This window comes from Apteryx rowi, unplaced genomic scaffold, assembly GCF_003343035.1.
Source record: "Apteryx rowi isolate R43461 unplaced genomic scaffold, aptRow1 scaffold_836, whole genome shotgun sequence".
Taxonomy (NCBI): Eukaryota; Metazoa; Chordata; class Aves; order Apterygiformes; family Apterygidae; genus Apteryx; species Apteryx rowi.
The window spans coordinates 184,640-202,366 of record NW_020451134.1 but is presented as its reverse complement, the minus strand read 5'-3'; the positions used below and the strand labels follow the sequence as shown (position 1 = coordinate 202,366).

Sequence of the window (17,727 nt, the reverse complement as noted above, 5' to 3'; positions counted from 1 at the left end):
CATTGCATCTCATTCTCCCCTACCTGCCTCCCCTCACCAAGGGTCATGTTGGAAACCACGAAACCTAAGCTTTTCCTTTTATGTTGTTCATCCTGTGCGAGAGCCTGATGCCATCCCTGCAGCAGGCAAAGTGGATTTTTTTCCCTCGAGTCGAGCAGACTAGGGAAGGTGATGTGTTTAGCAGTAGGGTTTGTGGGATGCCTCTAGGAAATGAATCTGAAAATCTCAGAAGAGAGATGACTGCCTGTGGGAAAAATCAGAGATGGCCTTGGTAAATATTACAAAACGTTGTTTTTTGACACCGAAGTTGTATTTTCTCTAGTGAATGTTGAGAAGCATATGGCTGTAAGCATACCAAATGACAGCTAAGGGAGCCAGAAGAGATGTGGACCACTTGTTATATTTTATATTTAGCTTCTGTGTTGGAATTGACAGAACTACTGATGTAATCAGGCAGAGATTTGGTTCCTGTTACTGTGATATTTTACCGGAAGATCCAGAAATTGTGCTGTATGTCACTGTGTTCACAGAGCAGTGTGCTGTAAAGTCCCAAATCTCTGGGCTCTTCACAGTAATTGCAGTGGACTGAACTCCAGCCTGCTGGGTGCTGCTGGACCACCAAGAGCTTGTAGCTAGGCAGGGTTTCTAAGATGCCAAGGTGAATAGGCTGAAAAGATTATAATGTGATCGGTGTGGTGGTGAGAGCAAGAGAAACCCTCGCTGTTGTTGGATCAGAGTCCTTTGTGTGGATGCTTGTGTCAGCAGCAAAGAACGAAAGGGTGCCGGAGAGGAAAGGGGAAACGGTAGAGACACAAATCGATGTGCAATTTTTTGGATGGATGAATCGGCTGAACTGTTCCTCACATTATTCAGGGATATTTGGAGAATGAAGATTTTATGTATATATATACATATAATTTAGCCAGTCCCTCCTGTGACTTCCCCAGGGTCACGGGAGCACGTGGATAAAGGCAGAACGTGGCCCGAGTGGTATAAATGAATGTATGTGGAAATCAGCTGCTTGCGGGGGGCAGGACACATGACAGACAGTTTGTGATGGGTATTTCTTAGGTAACATGGCCTGCATTTCTGCCTGGAGCACAGAGATGGCAGATCTGCACGCTGGGGAGGTGGGAGCCTGCGTGCAGCTGTGGCACCTCTCGGTGCTGCAGTGCTGCTTGCGCAGCCCCGATCAGAAAGGACAGTTCCTTGCCTGGTAAATAATCTGAGCAGCAGAGGAAACTGCTTGTTAACTTATAACGAGTCATGGGGAACTTTGCTCCTTGTTGCAGGAGTTTGGCAGACCAAGATCAGCAGCAGAGAAAAGAGACACTTAAGGAAGGAACGGCTGAAACAAAAAGGTAAATCTACAAGATATCTTAGTTTACAGACATAACCTGACTGGGCTTGTCACCCCTTCTGACTTCCCAAAGTCTTTCTGTTTACTCAGTTCACTATTAGGCAGCAAACTCTTGGCGCTTTTATAGGTTGCTTACTTAGGAAGAGGTTTGGGAGCTTTGACTTTTACTCCAGGCTTTCATTAAAACACATGGTATTACCCAAGGGACTTTGAAAATAAATGGCCATTAGACCTGAGATCTGCTAAAGATATGCTGTAATGTGGATTTGCTTGCTTTTGCGAGGCTTAACAAAAGATGTCTTCAAACAACTGATGTGTGAAAACCTGCATAATTTGCCTGTTCCAAAAACGTTCTTAAAATCTAGGCATGCCTACAGTAAACAACTCTAAAAGGGGGGTATACTGTTATTCTAATGAAGTAAAATAAAACAGTGCTTCATACTGAAACCACACGTTTCCTCTGTGGATTTCAAAGTGTCTGCCATGCACTTATGTCTACATGCATTTCTACTAATTATGTTACTATAACTGCTATATAAAAACAGGCCATGAAATTAATGCGTTTGGAAATGTCTTGATAATTTAATTATCTGTGATAAAGCTATTAATATAATAGAGAAACGCATAAAATTTAAGGCTAAGAGAGAAGTTTGGAATTGGGACACAGAGCTAGATAAATGTGGATACTTGTCTGCAGTAAGTCAGTATCTTAAGATGCCCTCAGGTGCTTTTGTAAAATTGAAGATCACAGCAAGTAAACAGCAAATTTTGATCTAATAATATACAGACATTTTTGGACTGCTTTCTTGCTATCATTTGGGTTATATAAATCAAGAGTTAAAAGTCTATATGACAGTCTCTACAGGCCTAAGGTGCTGAAGTCTCTGTTTGCATTGCAGCAAAGTGTATAGGCCCACATTTAGCTTTATTCATATAAGTTGGCCTGTTGACATCAGTGGTGCCAGCTGCGTGTGTAAGTGTATGGTTACCCCTAAGCACTTGCATGCAGAAGTGCTTTGCTGGCCTGGGGTGCAAGTGTCCCGCAGGAGCAAGGCGTAGTTGTACCATCAGAAGTCACTGGTGCAATTCAGGAGCCCGAGTTAGGCAGCAGACTGAACTAGGTGATCATGATGGTCCTTTTTAGCATTAACATTTACAGAGCAGTGAAATGTGCTCTTGCTGCTTCCAGGGTGAAGTCCTAGCCCAGCCAAGTGTTGGTTGCTGTTTCCCAGCAGGGAATAAGCAGCAGCAGCAGCATCAAGCTGTGTGGGGTCGATGCCAGCAGTGGTCCTCTCCCCACCAGACCCCCCAGGAAACGCTGTGTTTTTCCGAAGGCTGGAGTTGTAAAGTGCTTTGGGAATCCTTGGAAACAAAAGACATTGGAGATAATTGTCATTATTTATAACGTGTACGCCCAAGCACTGATTGCTGTAGCAGCCTTGAACTACCAACATCCAAGATGTTTGCTTTCCTTTTTCTTGGAGGGTGGAGATCCTGTTGTTTGCTTTCTCTCCCTTTGCTCTGTGGCTCCTCAGCTGGACTTTCAAGGCCTTGAGTCATCCTCTCAGTCAGGAAGGGACACCCAAGGTCTCCTGTGGTGCTGCGTCATCTCCTGTAGGAGTCATTGCCGGACTGCGGGATGCCTACCTTCTTCCATGTGCTTTGTGTTTGCTGCTTTTGGTGTCCCTGCCCGGGGCTCTGCTTTACTGTCCTTGTATCTGTAAATATTTTCAGTTGGAATCTAGCCATTACATCTGATCGGTTTAGGTCAGGCTTTGCTCTACTCTTTCTCCTGTATAAACTCTCAGTTTTCATTAAAAATAGCAATAATACCGTGGTAATGTTTATTCCCCAGAAGACCCCAGCAGAGCATCACGGGGTAACTCCGTGGTTGAGCCAGCCTTTGACTGGGATGAGAAGGGAGCGGTGTGGCCACGTGCAGTGAGCAGGGCAGAGGACTCCAGTGGCAGTGGAAAAGGTGCTCTTCTGGCAAAGGCAGAGTGCGGGACCGCACTGAAGAGCTCAGAAGAATCTGTGCCCTCCCGGTCAGAAGAGGATGTTTTTTGCAATGTAGGTGAGTGCCCAGGTTCAAGCAGCCCAAGTGAGAGTATTGCAGARCAAAAGTTTCTTGAATTACCATGTCCAGCAGAATAGGTTAGCTCAAACATTCCTGGTGACATTCATCCTGGTATATATATACACACTCTGTTGTCCACCCTCTTCACTGAACCCTATTAGCTGTGACATTTTCTAGCATGATGGCAATGTGAAAAGAGATAGGAGTGTTAAATGCAGGAATTTCTTCTGTGTTGCAGACTATCTGGTGGGTGTAAGTTGTTTTCTACCCATGAGTATTTAGTGTTTGGTTCCTTAACAAAGTCCAAAGCTGCACACTCAAGGTCAGAGTTAGTCTTCTGTGGGTTTATCTGCGTGTTTCAAAGCCATACAAGGCAGGGGTGTTCTTAAATTCACGTTTGGGTGTCTGACAGCTGGAAGTAGTCTGTTCATGTCAGTGCTCTGTTTTACCTACAGAGTTTGCCCAGCTTCCCCACTGATTCACCCCCTGTTGGTATCCAGGCAAGTTCATTTAGCGCAACCCGTGGTTGTGCTGCTGGGACATTCTCTGTGCAACCCAAGCGGGAAGTGCAGCTCTAAAAATTCAAACTCCTTTAAAGCAGTGAAGGGACAGACTACCAGGCCATTAGGCTGAATATTAGGAGAGAGTGATTTTAGCCCTGTTACTCTTATTTGGAGTATTAGATGACTTTTCATTTTTCATCATTGTTTAATGGCACAGCCATGTCTGATATATTTCTACTGTGAGGGATACCTTAGATTCTAGAACAATACAAATAATTCATAAATAGGCAGAAACTTTGACCTGTGATATCTTTCAGGACACTTTTCCTAACTTCTGGRTGGTTTTAGGAGTTAAAATTGAAAGTGGTTAATAGTGCTTTTTGGTTAATTCTTACAAGCATCCGATTTTCATTAAGCTCTCACTGATCAATCCAGCTTTGTGATTGGATTGATCGTTATATAAGGCCATATGGTAACTCACCTTCAGTAGCAGTAATTCAGGTAGAAACTGCATTCACCAGTTGTGAATATGACATTGTATTTTGGATTCCTGTTTGTTTGTTTTTTAAATGCAGGTACATGGGATATTGCAGAAGTAAAATCCTGTCCTGTGACCTTTGGAACTTTATCAGAGCTGTCCAGGGAGTTAGGTGAGTGGTCTGTCTTTGTTTCCCTTTGAAATCTTCTTCCACTTTCTTAGGTACTTGAAGGCTTAAAAGTATGCTGTCATTGCTCATGTGCTGGTCTTTTCCCTTTGAGCCGCACTTCATTAATCACTTTCCCTTTCAGAGTGTGGTCACATTTGCAGTCTTATGCACCAGCATTTTGGGGAGTGACGTCAGAATGTTTTGTTGAATGCTTTCCAAGCTGTTGCCTCATTTCTCTATAAATAAAAAAAATACTGCCCCCACAGCAAATTATTTTTCTGTTAGGTTTTCTCACACAATGGGATTTCTTGTATGTTCCGATGGCCGGCAAATTCAGGGAATTTGCCATCTCCCTCGGTCTGAGATGCTGAGGCTGGAGAGGCCCCATGAGAGAATGCCCAGCCAGCAGCTTCCTCTTCTGTACAGTTAGGGAGTTTCAGCTCGAGCCTGCCAGCGTGTGGCCTGGAGAAGGAAAAAGTGTTTCCTGGTTTTGCATTAATCTGGAGCCTTGTTTCTGGTTTGTCCTTTGCCCCTCTGCAGTTGTCAGGACTTTTCATTGTGCAGCTCTGAGCGCTCCTGTAGTGACATAGTGCCCGTTGCCAGCAAACACTGCCTTGCTGCTGAGCGCTTGCAGGAGGGATGCGTGTGTAGGGGGCTGCTCTGTATAGTCTATCGAATATTTCCAAAAGCTTGTTTATATGTTCTCTGCCTACCAGAACCTCAAATTGAATTCAGCTGGAGGTCTGCATGTCTGATGAATGCAGAATCTGGATCTGAATGTTTTAGGAATGCTAAAAGCAAGCACAGGTACATACACACATCCATGCGCCAAGCATAGGTTGCGTGGTGCAAGCTAGAGCACTGAAATGCGATGCTAAAGCCAGACGTTTCACTCCATATAATGCCTGCCATGTTTAATCATCTATTTTCCAACACTGCATCAGTGAGTTGAAGCAGTTCCTAATGTATTGAACAGAGAGAAGTATGTGTTCACATCTGCATTTATGCAGCAAAAAATCAAGCTGATAGAGCAAAACTGCATAAACAAAGAACTTCTTTAGGTGAAAAGAAAAAAGGAAAAATCACACAGATGTGAAAAAAAGTCTGCTAGTTTGTTACGCACAGATCTTAGAAGGGGATAGATGAATCCTATGGTTGCAAATAATCATCCAAAAAACTTTAACCCTCTTTTCTTCCACCAGCTTTCTCTCATCTGTACTCTTCCTTTCAGCTCTGCATTTGGTAATTATGGCTCCAGCTGAATATCTGTCAGAATGAGTAGACACTTTCTCACTGAAGTCAGTGGGAGTTAAACTGAGCTTCACTTGATGTGGCTTTTGTTCTGTAGGAGCTATAACTGCCATTTGACATCTCCAACCGCCATTTGTCAGAGTTTACCACTCCGAATATTGCTAGCGTAAGCGCTCCTGAGTGGGGTGTTATAACAAAAACTTACAGATGTTGTGTCTTTGTCCAGCTTTCTTTAATAAATCCCCTGTGATGAGCAGCATAGATTAATGTGTGACTTAACTTGCATAACATCCAGGCATCATGACATAACTCGCAGATAAAGGCATGATTGATTGGTTTTCATAATGTCATTATCTTTTAGTTTTTGGTTTTATTTTTTATAAAAATACTTGCTTTTCCTGTTTGCAGATAACGTGAAGAGCAAATCCTCTGAGGACAGTCCTTCCAGATACTGTTGGAAGGCCAGCGCGCCTTTTCTCACGGCAGATGATGTATGGCAGGGGCATGGTATGACCGCTTGTCCATTGTCTGTTGAAAAATGAGCATAACAACACTGATATCCTTTTCAGCCTGTTTTCTAAGCCCCAAAAATCAGAGGCCGCTTTCCGCAGGACTTATTCATGCAAGGCTGGCAGAGGTAAGGGTGAAATCCAGATTGGGCCTGATTTTGGGCAGATGCCCAGAACTGCTGCAAACTCAGCCAGAGCAGCAGGCACCCTGCATGGACATGTAAGAGTGGTGAGAAATTATGTTTTATTTAGTTTTTTACTTAAATGGTGGCTAAAAGGGGATGATGTCTTTTTCAGTGCATACATATTGCCTGGCAAAGTGTCAGCAGAGCTTCTGGGCACCGAGACCAGCCATAGTGGGTCCATCTAAAGGCTCCTCCAGCCTGGTCTCCTGTCTCCTCTGGTTGCCCATAGCAGAGGCAGATAAGCATCGGAGCAGGGCAAGCACGGAGCGACCCTCCCTCTCGTGTCCCTCCCCACACCCAGCAGAGGGGCTCAGGGCCCTCCTGAGCCAGAGGCAACAACACAGGTTCTGTGTCTCAAAAAACACGTGTTAGTAATCATCCGAGATTACTAAATTTTCAAAACAAATTCAAAGCGAGGCTTGATTTTCATAACTTGTGCATTGTGTTTCTCTCTCTCACGTCGTTGAGCGGGGAAGGTGGAGCCGCGTGGCCTGTTTCCAGCCTGCTCCCAGCCCGGGAGCTGCAGGGTGGCGTGGCGTTGCACGCTTGGCCGGGGACATGTGGGGAAGAGCGCCTGGGAGGACACAGCACTGTTAAACCAGCATGTGCTTTTGTCAAAACTTAAAATGTTCTCTGTAAAGACCCAGAAGACAGATGTGGCATGCTGTTAGCACCCTTTGAGACCTCCAGAAAGCCAGGCCCCGTTGAAGCAAAGGACAAAATCCCAGTGGACTCTGGTGGTCGGCATTTCAGCCATTTTGTGTCCGATTTTGGTTTTACTTTTTAAATACGTTTGAAAGGCCAGTGTAGATCCTGAGTGGCAGGAATGATTTGGCATGCACGGTGCGGGTATTAGACGGCCTTTTCTCCTGACCTTTTGGTGAGGATCAAGTGCAGTATCTATTTATACCCCTGTTGTTGAGGGGCCCTACCCTGCTCTTGCAGGAAGGATGGCTCACGAGCTGAGCAGACCCCTTCTCGCTCTAACTGCTCTGATTATCTTAGCTAAAGGAGTAATTGAATGCAGAGAGGAAAAAAAGGCTGCAGTCCTCTTGCGTCTCTGCCTAGCAGCAGTTGATATTCTGCAGCAGACACACCAGCTTGGCCATCAGAGGATATTATAAATAACATAGTTTGTTTTTAAAAAAAAAAAAGAAGGAAAACGGCAAGCTTCCCCCACCCTAGCGCTCTGTTTGTTTACCTCCAAGGAACTGCTCGTGAGCGCCAGGCCCTTTGTAACTCCTGAGCGCTGGCTCCTCTGCGCTGGGAGCAGGGAGGTGATGTACGTAGGTCTCTGGCTGTATTTCCTTGCATTGTACTTGGCGCGTCACACGCGGCATGCTCTGGATTTGATCCGCCATTGGAAAGCCAAGCAGAGCTCCTCGTTCTCAGTAGGATGGGGCCGTGGCTATCTGACAGCAGGATGCGCGGAAGCAAATTCGACAGCTTGCTCTTGCAAATGTGTAAGCAGAAGCATTTTGATTGAAAGCAGAAATGGAAGGTTTTCTGCCTGCGTTAGCAGTTTTCTTCTTAGTGGTAGTAGGTTTTTCCTTTGAATCAGTCAGCCTTGATATCTATGCAGAGGGAAGTGTCACTAATGCGTTTTCCCTGAATTTAGATGAGGTAATGGTTGGCATTAAGGTTTGTGCTGCAGGCAGAATTAGCTCTTTCACAGTTAAACAAGTCCTGTTAGCTCTTGCAGGTCTGTGAACTGAAAAATGCCATTTATAACCTGAATAGGAGCAGGGGTCATTTTATCAAATCCAGATCAGTACGCTTAAGGAGTTCCTTTGTGTCAGGGACAGGGCTGTGCAGAACAAGGAGCTCGGAGGCTGGACGCCTGCCTCGGCCACTGGCTCACTGGGCAGGCGGCATGGGCCAGCTCCCCCTCCACCTCAGGTTATCCTTTTGTGAAGCACTGGTGATAATAACAGCCTAATTCACAAAGGGTTTGAAGCTTAAATGTTGTTGCAATTGAATGTGTATATACAAAAAGAGAGAGAGAGGAAGAGAGAGAGAAGGGGAGGAGAGAAAGAGGTAGCAATTAGGGAATTAGAAATTGCTGTGATGTGAAAGTATTTAAAAGACTGATAAATCAAGCCAGTTTCAAAACAATACTTTACTAGGTTGACTTTTCATTAGCAATACATACTGCCAATGGTTAATTCTTAATCATTATCACATCTGGAGTGCTGTGCCCAGTTCTGGGCTCCCCACTACAAGAAAGGCACGGACTTAATGGAGTGAGTCCAGTGAAAGGCCATGAAGATGATGAAGAGACTGGAACATTTCACATACAAGGAGAGGCTGAGAGAGCTGGGACTGTTCAGCCTGAAGAAGAGAAGGCTCAGGGTGATCTGATCAATATGTATAAATACCTGATGGGGAAAGTAAAGAAGACGGAGCCAAACTCTTCTCAGTGGTGCCTACTGAAAGGACAAGAGGCAATGGGCAAAAATTGAAATACAGGAGATTGCATTTAACATAAGGAAAAAACATTTTTACTGTGATGGTGGTCAGACACTGGCACATGTCGCCCAGAGAGTTGTGGAGTCTCCATTCTTGGAGATATTCAAAACCTGACTGGACATGGAGGTTAGACTGGATGGTCTCCAAAGGTGCCTTCCCACCTCAACCATTCTGTGAGTCTGCATCTGTGATCAGTCATTGTCTCTACATATTCAAACATATATCAAGCAGTCTTGAACAGTTTTATCCTAAATTGGCTGGGAGCTGATGTCACCAGGTTCRCACTGATGGTCCCAGTTACAGAGGTCAAGGTGGTCAGGCTCATGAGCTCTTCATAAGGGAAGGGGGCACCGAAGGAGGCGACTTCTTTTTTTTCTCATTGTTAGTGTTTGTATGCTTTTCATCCCTGCCACAAAAAGAAAAGAAGGGGGTGGAGGTGTATCTCCTCTGCTTCTGGCGTAATTCATCTTATTTTTAGGACCAGGACTTGTTCTGGTTTCTCCAGGCATCTTTCTTGCTTGTTCTGCAGGGTTATTTTGGTTCCACCAGACATCTCTCCCACCTGTTCTACATTCTTTCTTCCTACCTTGCCGGCTTTACTGCTTGTGTGTTTTCCAGCACTGCCTTTGTGCAACTATACCACAAGTTTCCCTCTGTCCCTTTGGTTACATATTATTTATGCACTTATGCTTAGCTGTGTCTCAAAATGCTTCTACGTTGTGGCTGATTATGTTGTTAATAGTTTTACAACAGTATAAAATGCATAAATTGTACAGTGTTGCTGGTTGGGCTATTTTAGAGTAATTATATCTGGTTTCAAGGCAAGCAAATACTAATTTTATCATGTGCTTCTACTTATGGGCGCAACAGGCTTCTGCTTTGGCGACAGTGCAGGGCGCAGTCTGTGTGGTTGCTTCTCTGGCAGGGCTGTCTCAGGAACCTACATTCTGCAACATAAATACAGCATTTCTCATTACCACGAGGGTAGTCTTTTTACCTGTGACTTGGCATTTTCCCAGTGAATCCGCCTTGGTTGCTGGGGCAGATTTTCCCTGGGACCTTCAGAAAGCTCCTGTGTCTCATGACTCCCTTCATTCTGCCCTGGAGTTAAACTGAATTTTAATTGTTTGGTTTCGTGGGAATAAGCAGCTTCCATTTGGATTAAAAGAAGTCTTCAGTCTGGGATTTACCTGATGCTTTTGCATTTACTGAATTATTCCAGAGGAAGGTGCCAAATGAGCAAATCCTCCACACAGACGTTGGTAGCAATAAATTTTTTCTGTATCACATTAATGTAAGTTATAGACTAGAAATTGTTGTCTGCACTGAATGGATTCCAGTTGCTCTACAAGCTCAGCAAGGGTCTGAGTGAGTTAGTACCATGCTCACTACACAGCCACCCACCCTTTGCAAAGGGACTGATTTTCTGCAGCAGCCACAGAAGGACTCAACACCATGGATAGTATGTGCTGTACTGAGGATTTTGCTCTGCAGGAGGAAGGACTCCTCTCCCCTAGCTTTCTGCAGACCACATTCAGGTAAAGCATGACAAAGAGGCATCCTGGTAACTTAGGATCCGAGGCTACAACTATGGAGTTGAAAATTTTAACCCTCTTTTTCCAAATGACTCTTGGTGACACAGAGTGATTTTTGATGCAGTACTTTCTTGCTGCTTTATCCAGGCCAGATAATTAKATTCAGTCCGTAAGGTACCCCAGCTCTGCTCTCCATCCATCAGCATAGGAACCTGCTGACCTTCCCCTTTGGCCAGACCCTGCTGCTGTGGGGCCCCAGGTGCCTGCGTGCACTCACTCAGGTGGTGTCCTTCCACCTCCCAGGACAACTGGCTGCTCGCTGGCATTGCCAGGGAGCAGGAGCCTTTGGGTGCTCTGTGCCAGGAGGGACTTGGATTAAATCCAAATCTGGATTATGCTCACTGGTAGCATCCCTGATTTCTGAGGACACCTTTAGGCTAGTGCTCTTCAGGATCTTAAAGCATTTTAATTATACACAGTGTGTGTAATTTGGCCCTGAAACACACATGCAGAGTGGGATGCGTTTGCTGGCCGAAGGGAACAGAGGTACAGCTTTGGCCAGGTGGAGCTGCTGGAGGATCAAGGTGAGTTGCCAGCAAGAACCTACCTGGAAATGGCACTTAATAGCACTGCTTTTGTAAAAATGACCAACAGGAATTATCAAGGTGTTGGCCTACAGATGAGCTGGAAGAGAGCATCTCCTTCAGTGCTAAATCCATTGGATGATCAGAGCTTTCCTGTCTCCCAGGAAGAGTACTTACTCACTGAATGCCCGTTCCTTTTCTTACGGTATTCATGGTCTTCTGCCACTGAAGGAGCCATTGACCAGTTTTAGCCTGGAAGAGAATTTATTACCCAAGGAGAACCGCTTGCTAATTTAAAAATATTAGATATTATTTGAAGTATAAAGCCATTCCAGGAGAGGTCACCATAGTTGGAAGGGAAATAAGCTGTAGAACAGGAGAGGTTTTAAACCAGAGTTCTAGAATAAGCATATTTAATCAAATCCAGCAAGCTATAAAGAATTGTGTAGCGCACTTCATTTTACTGTGGGTTGCATTTAAAGTCCTCTGTGATGTAATGCTTGACACAAGGCAGAGTCACCGCTGCCTTCCTGAGGCTCATACCCACAAGACCAGGGTGAAGCGTGAACATAAGCCCATTGCAGGAAGTTAGCCATTAAAACTACTTTATGCTTAAAAATAAGTACATCAACTTACTGTTTGAAAGATCAGAACTCAAGTAAATAAGTGAAAATGACAGTGGTGGCCTCCAGGACATGTTCCTTAAGGGCCAGTCTGTTTTTCGTGTGTGCCCTCAGCTTTCCCTCGTGAGAGCGCCCACCAGCAGAGCTGCTGCCCAGGATGACTGTGATTCCTGAATTCTTCTTAGAGGCATTTCCCAGCTCCCTGCCTGATTTTTGTGTCCCCTCCTGTTAGCCAGAATTTGCCTCCTCTCTAGCAGTAGCAGCATAAACAAATATATCACCTGTTCATTTGCTGAGCAGCTTGCTCGTGGTGTATTAGCGCCAACGCGAAGTGCGCCCAGCAAGGGCCACGGAGCTGAGACTYGCTGCATCCTCGCCCCTGCTTTGCCAATGGGGCTCCGAGTTGGGCACAGATATGGGGTAGAAAGTATAGGGTGGTATTGCCTTAAACCACTACAGCACAGTTCTGAATTTGAGTCAGGACCGTATGTACCCTAACCGGGGAGAAGCAGCCAAAGCTTTTGGGTGGTGGTATCTCACACCACAATTTAGATGAACTAGTCTTCACACATCCAAGTCATTCATTTATATTGCGCCTCTCTCTAACCTAGATGCATTCATTTGCCTAAAACACTTAGGATGGAATTTTATTGGGCATTGTTCCTGTCCCTTTTGAAGAAGGAAAGAAATACTGTTTATATATAGGGGATGGGTTTTAAACAGAGGAACTTGAGCAATATGTTTATAATCATGTTTAGAAAATTTGGCAGCAAGCTGGACAGAAAAACTTTTTGGAAATGGTTTTCTTTTATCATCCCCAGCATGCTTTTGGTTTTGGCTCTGCTTCAACTAGAAGTTTTTCCATCCAGCTTCAGATTTTTTTATATTTGTTTTTATTTTAAGAGACATGATCAGCTAAGAGTTATTATTACATGTTGTGTTTTCAAAGACTTTCTCCCTGTTAGAATAAGACTTGAGATGGTTAGATTCAAAACATTAAAAAATAATCAAATAGGCCTTTCAGCATCTTATGCTGATTTATCTGTTTATTTGCACCTCATTCAGTTTGGGCAAAGAAATTAGACTGGTCTGTTTTGCTTTCTTGTCTGAGGATCATTTGCTAATGCTTTGTGGAGAGGCAGCTGAGGGTTTGAGGACAGATTTTCAAAGGTACCAGATGCCTGAATATGCAGAGACCTAAAAAGTTTTCAGAAGCTTTTTGCATAGGCCCCATGAAATGATCAAAATCAAAGCAAGGTAGTTATTATCTGTTTCATCTTTGAGTTGCAAGTTATGGAGCTCTGGAAATCTGTGCCATGGTAGTATCCTTCTGGATTGCATTAAAGAAAAAAATATTGGAAAGTAAGGTGAAGTCAAGAATGCACTTGGTACTATTTTCTATAGAAAAAAAAAAGGACAAGAGAGCATTAACAAATGCATAATTCCCTTTTCAATATTACTCTTCCATATAATAATTGCCCTGAGGATGGTGTGCTGCAGTGAGTAGTGTATGAAACAGTCTCTCTATTAAAAAGTAGAATGGAGCCTGCAGTCTCTCCCAATGTTTCTGGATGTCCCTGAATCCTTCTCCATGAAATTAAAAGAAAATGTTTGAGAGACCATGCTACTATCAGTTTGGTAAAGCTTTATTTCCTAAAGAGGAAGCTGAAGGGGGTTTTGTTGAGTCTGTATGTGGGGTTTTTTGTCTTTCTTTAATTTTATTTCTGTCCTAAAGATTACAGTCATTTACTGTGAATTAGCAGTCAATGTATACTTATTTACTTATGTTAAAAATGCATGTGCACATACGCACATCCAAACATCCCATCAGCAAAGAGGAAGATGTTCAATATTCTTTGTAGATGTTGTGTTACCAGTAAAAGCCTAGGAAATAGTATGGATTTGAAAGTAACTCATTCATATGTTTATTTTAATAGATGATCCTTCAGCAATTGACCTCGACTCTGACTGGAAGGCTCCCACGGAGGAGTGGGGAAACTGGACAGGAGATGAGGAGCATCAGATGGGAGATGAGAAGAAGGTGAGCAATGGCTTTAGTGACTGTGGGAGACCTCCTCCTTTTGGGGGTCAGAGCCAGTCAGGCTAGGGTGTCCAGTCCAGCACTAGAGCCTGGTTCCTCCAGGTGGAGGAGCTGCCCTCCCACCGGGGCCTCTCCATATTGGCAGGTTCCCTTCCCCTGAGCCTTCTGTGGGAGCCAGAGCTGGAGGTACGCACTCAGGACATGGCAGTGAGTGTGGAGCCAAAGGAGGTGGCGTTGGAAAGTATCTCGCAGTCCCACTTGAGCTCACTTGTTTGGGGCACTTTGTCTAAGTCTGGCCACCTAACCAGATGGGTCAGATGATTCTGGGAGTTTATCACCCATATGGCACTGCTGTCCTGAGCAGTAAGCATCTGGTGTTTGCCATGTTGCATAAATTAGCTTCTTCTATTGCAGYTGATTTTCCTGAATACTTGGGTCTTAAGATGTTTAGAGTCCACAGCTATCACCACCCTTCACCCCATTCCAGATGGCTCCAAAGTATTTAAGTGAGAGGATTTGATGCTGGTGATACAATCATAGTTTGGGTGGACAGGTGGAAGCACGAGGTTTGCTGTTTAAACACTCCTTAGAAACCCAGGCAAATAGTGCTCTTTGGCAGTAGTGAGAGAAGCAAGCTGAGCTTTTGCAAACAGCTGTCTTGCACCAGCGTGTGCACCTCATCCAGAGAGAGGCCCTGCTTGTACACCATCAGCACACAGTCCTAGGGATAACCAGTTTCCTGAAAAAAGCATGTAATCAATGAATCCCCTGTCCCAGGCTTCCTCTTATAAAATCTCTAATGCTTTTAGGGTTTGCCAAAAGGCAAAGAAGACATTCATTCTTGTCTTTCTGGACATGAAAGCAAAATGCAGCGGAAGAAGAAGAAAATTGAAGTGAAGGAAGCGAGGGGTAGAACTGGACTGATGCATGTGAGTCTCTCATTTCCCCAGACTAGCATTTGGTTTTCCAGGAGTGAGGGGTTGTCTTCTCCATTAAAATGATGTTATCAGGGGTGGCTTTTCCTCCCCTCCATCTTCTGGCTTCCTCTTCGCTTCTCTTTCCCCCGTCCTCCCATAAAAGAAGCGTGAACACAGTGATCAGCGTTTTTTTTCAACATGGTGTTCCCTAACATATTTACAGAATAGTTTGATTTTGCAATGCAGACAGGAGCAAATGGCTTTAATCATGGATGAAAAAAAGAAAATTTTCTCAGGCATAGTGAAAGCAAACGTACTCTGTGTATGCTGTACCACTGGGCTATGTTTTATCTGTGTTGGAAGGTCACCTAAAGACGGTTTTAACAATATACAGAGGTGGTTCCTGAAAGCTAGTGAAGGTAAAACAAGACCAATGTTATACCAGTGAAAAGCTTATTGGGACAAAAACGTCATCAGATTACAACAGAGAGAGGCTGTGGAAAAAGCTGTCAGCTCATTTGGGATGGGAAGTACAAAAAAAATGAGTGTAAAATTGGTGTTTGGACCAGTCCCTTTGGCTGTGATGTACTTACTGCTCTGTGGAATGAGAAATGGGGTGGGGGTCCAGTGTTTCAGAAATATTTTTCTTTCACTTTGTCCCTGTGTATGTTGCTCAGGACACTTAAGAGCGGTAATCTTTCCCTCGCAACCACCTGTGGTCTCTCCTGGTCCTTGAGACAATTTTGCTCCCTGAACTCCTGTTGCTCCTTGTACTGCAATGAGCCAAGGATGCTCCCAGCTTAAGGGAAAAGTTTTAAAATAATTCAATGCCCACATTCAGTGACCTTCAAATGGTCATTAGGACAGCCCATGAGTCAGCCAAGTGCTGCCAGGCCATTCTCTCTCTTGCCCATCCAATTAGTTGCTTTAGTTGTGTATATACCTTAATGAATAATCTCACTAGTCCTGTTCAGACTCCTCAGGACAGTATTGTTTCTGCTGGTGCATTTATGATGGGCTAAAAGGAGTTTGTTTTTCACGTCACTGCCTGCTGCTGTACAAACTCTTCGTACAGAGATGCACATACAAGAGTGAAATAATAAATTATGAAGCCAGATATATAAAGTTGCTCATCCAATATTTTTGTAGACTCAGGTCATTTAGCAGTTGGTTGGGGTCATCTTAGCCTTCAGTCTCACTATACAGCAACAGTACTTTCACCTCAGTATATTTTGCTGATTGTCTATCCACTGGGGAAAATAAGGGAAAGGATGGTAATGAAAGACAATTTCAGCAGTTTAATCCATTCTAAAAAGAAAAAGCAAACAGGATGTAGGTAGATGACATGCCAGAGCAGTCTAATCCTTTTAAAATTAATTTGTCCTGCATTTTCTTTAAATACCCTAATTCCCTCCAATAATGACATTTTCTCTCATATTTTGTACTTGCATATGCTTCGTTTAATTCATATGCTTAGTGAAGCATATTGTTTCAATTAAGGCCCAGCAATGTTTGGAAGCAAAAGCAAAGGAAGGCCCAAGGGAGTTGATATCTACAAAACATAGCAGTGATACAGTCTGTGCTTCTTTCAAAATATCCTTGGACATGGCTAATAATTCACCCGATATCGGTAAGTGATGTTTTTTCACTTCTGATGCATTGTTGTTTCAGAATAACGCATAATCTGAGAAATGTTCACAAATGCATTTTTTCTTAAAGGAATATAGTAAATGCTTGTCCTTTGGCCACATATATTAGTTCTTAAGGAGGCTCTATAATACTTTTAACTTTCTCTATGACAAATATCTTTTTCTGCTCCTGTCAGAGTTAATGAGCAGAAGTGCTGTTGCACTTAGTGGGAGTAATTTTTGCACAGCACTGTTATATGTGAAACAGAAAGGCACTAGTAAATGTATGTGTGAGTCCAAGCCCACCAAAAACATTCAGAGCCCTCCCAATGCCTTTGGATTAGCCTTGGAAGGAAGTGGCCAGTGTAAAATATATCTGAGAATCACAAAGTGCCCTGCTTCGGACTAAAAGCAAACAGTTCCTAAGGACATGATTCTGCAGTGTAAGGGTTGTGTAATGGCCCCTCTTGTCTGTATGGCAGATGTACCTGGAAAAAAGGAGAGGAGGAAGAAGAAGAAAATGAAGAAGGAGACTTGAGGGAGCTGTGTAGCTGATGGAGTGAAAAACAAGTGGGGGCAGGCATGCTGATTAGCTGCAAGGATTCTGCTTTCTGCGATGCTGCCCTGAGCCCGAAGCAAAGAGGGGATCTAGAAGACTTCCCAGTGGGTGGAAGAGGAGAACAGGAGCAGTGAGCTAGAGAGAGTGAGAGCATGTGAGCGAAAGGAGAGAATGGGCACACTGTGCCCGGAAGGTGGTGTCGAAACAGAATGGCTGCTAATAACCAGTTGCTGCCCGTGATTAAAAAACTGTTGAGTGGATTTTGACCGGTTGCATTAAATCCTTTCAGTTTTTCACTGTTATGCTGTTTGTCAATTTGTGATGTTACCTGCCGCTGTAGGAATGGTCGAGGCTCCAGAGCTGCCCGTGATTGTACTTTGATTCCAAGGAAGATTCACCAGTTGGCCTGGTCTCCTCTGGCATTTTTGCAGATGTGCTCATTGACAGGCTAGTAATGTACAGAAGAAAGTATTGTTCAGAGACAAAGGGAGAATAACACAGATCATTCTCAAACCTCACAAATCTTTTAAATTCTTGTTGGCTGCTACAGTCAGACTTTTGCCTCATACATCGACATATTTATGCTTTTCATCCTATGCTCAGGCTGGCTTGCTCCACAAGTGGAAATTTCTAAAGGAGGTTTTAAACTTATTTGGAAAGATGGTATAAACCTTTTTTTCTCCTCAGTTTTCATGGCGGGCTAAAGTTTAAAGTTTGTGTGTCCAAAGCATGTTGCATTTGCTGTACTTCTAGTAGATCAAAGTAGCTTTTTGAGATCGTTTTTCTAATCTGATGTTTGGAAGTTTTTATCATTTTGTTACTTAAGTATTCTAATATAA

The 17,727-nt window shown here is 43.8% G+C and overlaps 1 pseudogene; it reads left to right on the top strand.

Moving 5' to 3' along the window:
• The window catches only part of LOC112977503, a 76,169-nt pseudogene extending 59,302 nt beyond the window's left edge, over positions 1 to 16,867 (top strand).
• The last annotated feature ends 860 nt before the right edge of the window (positions 16,868 to 17,727 follow it).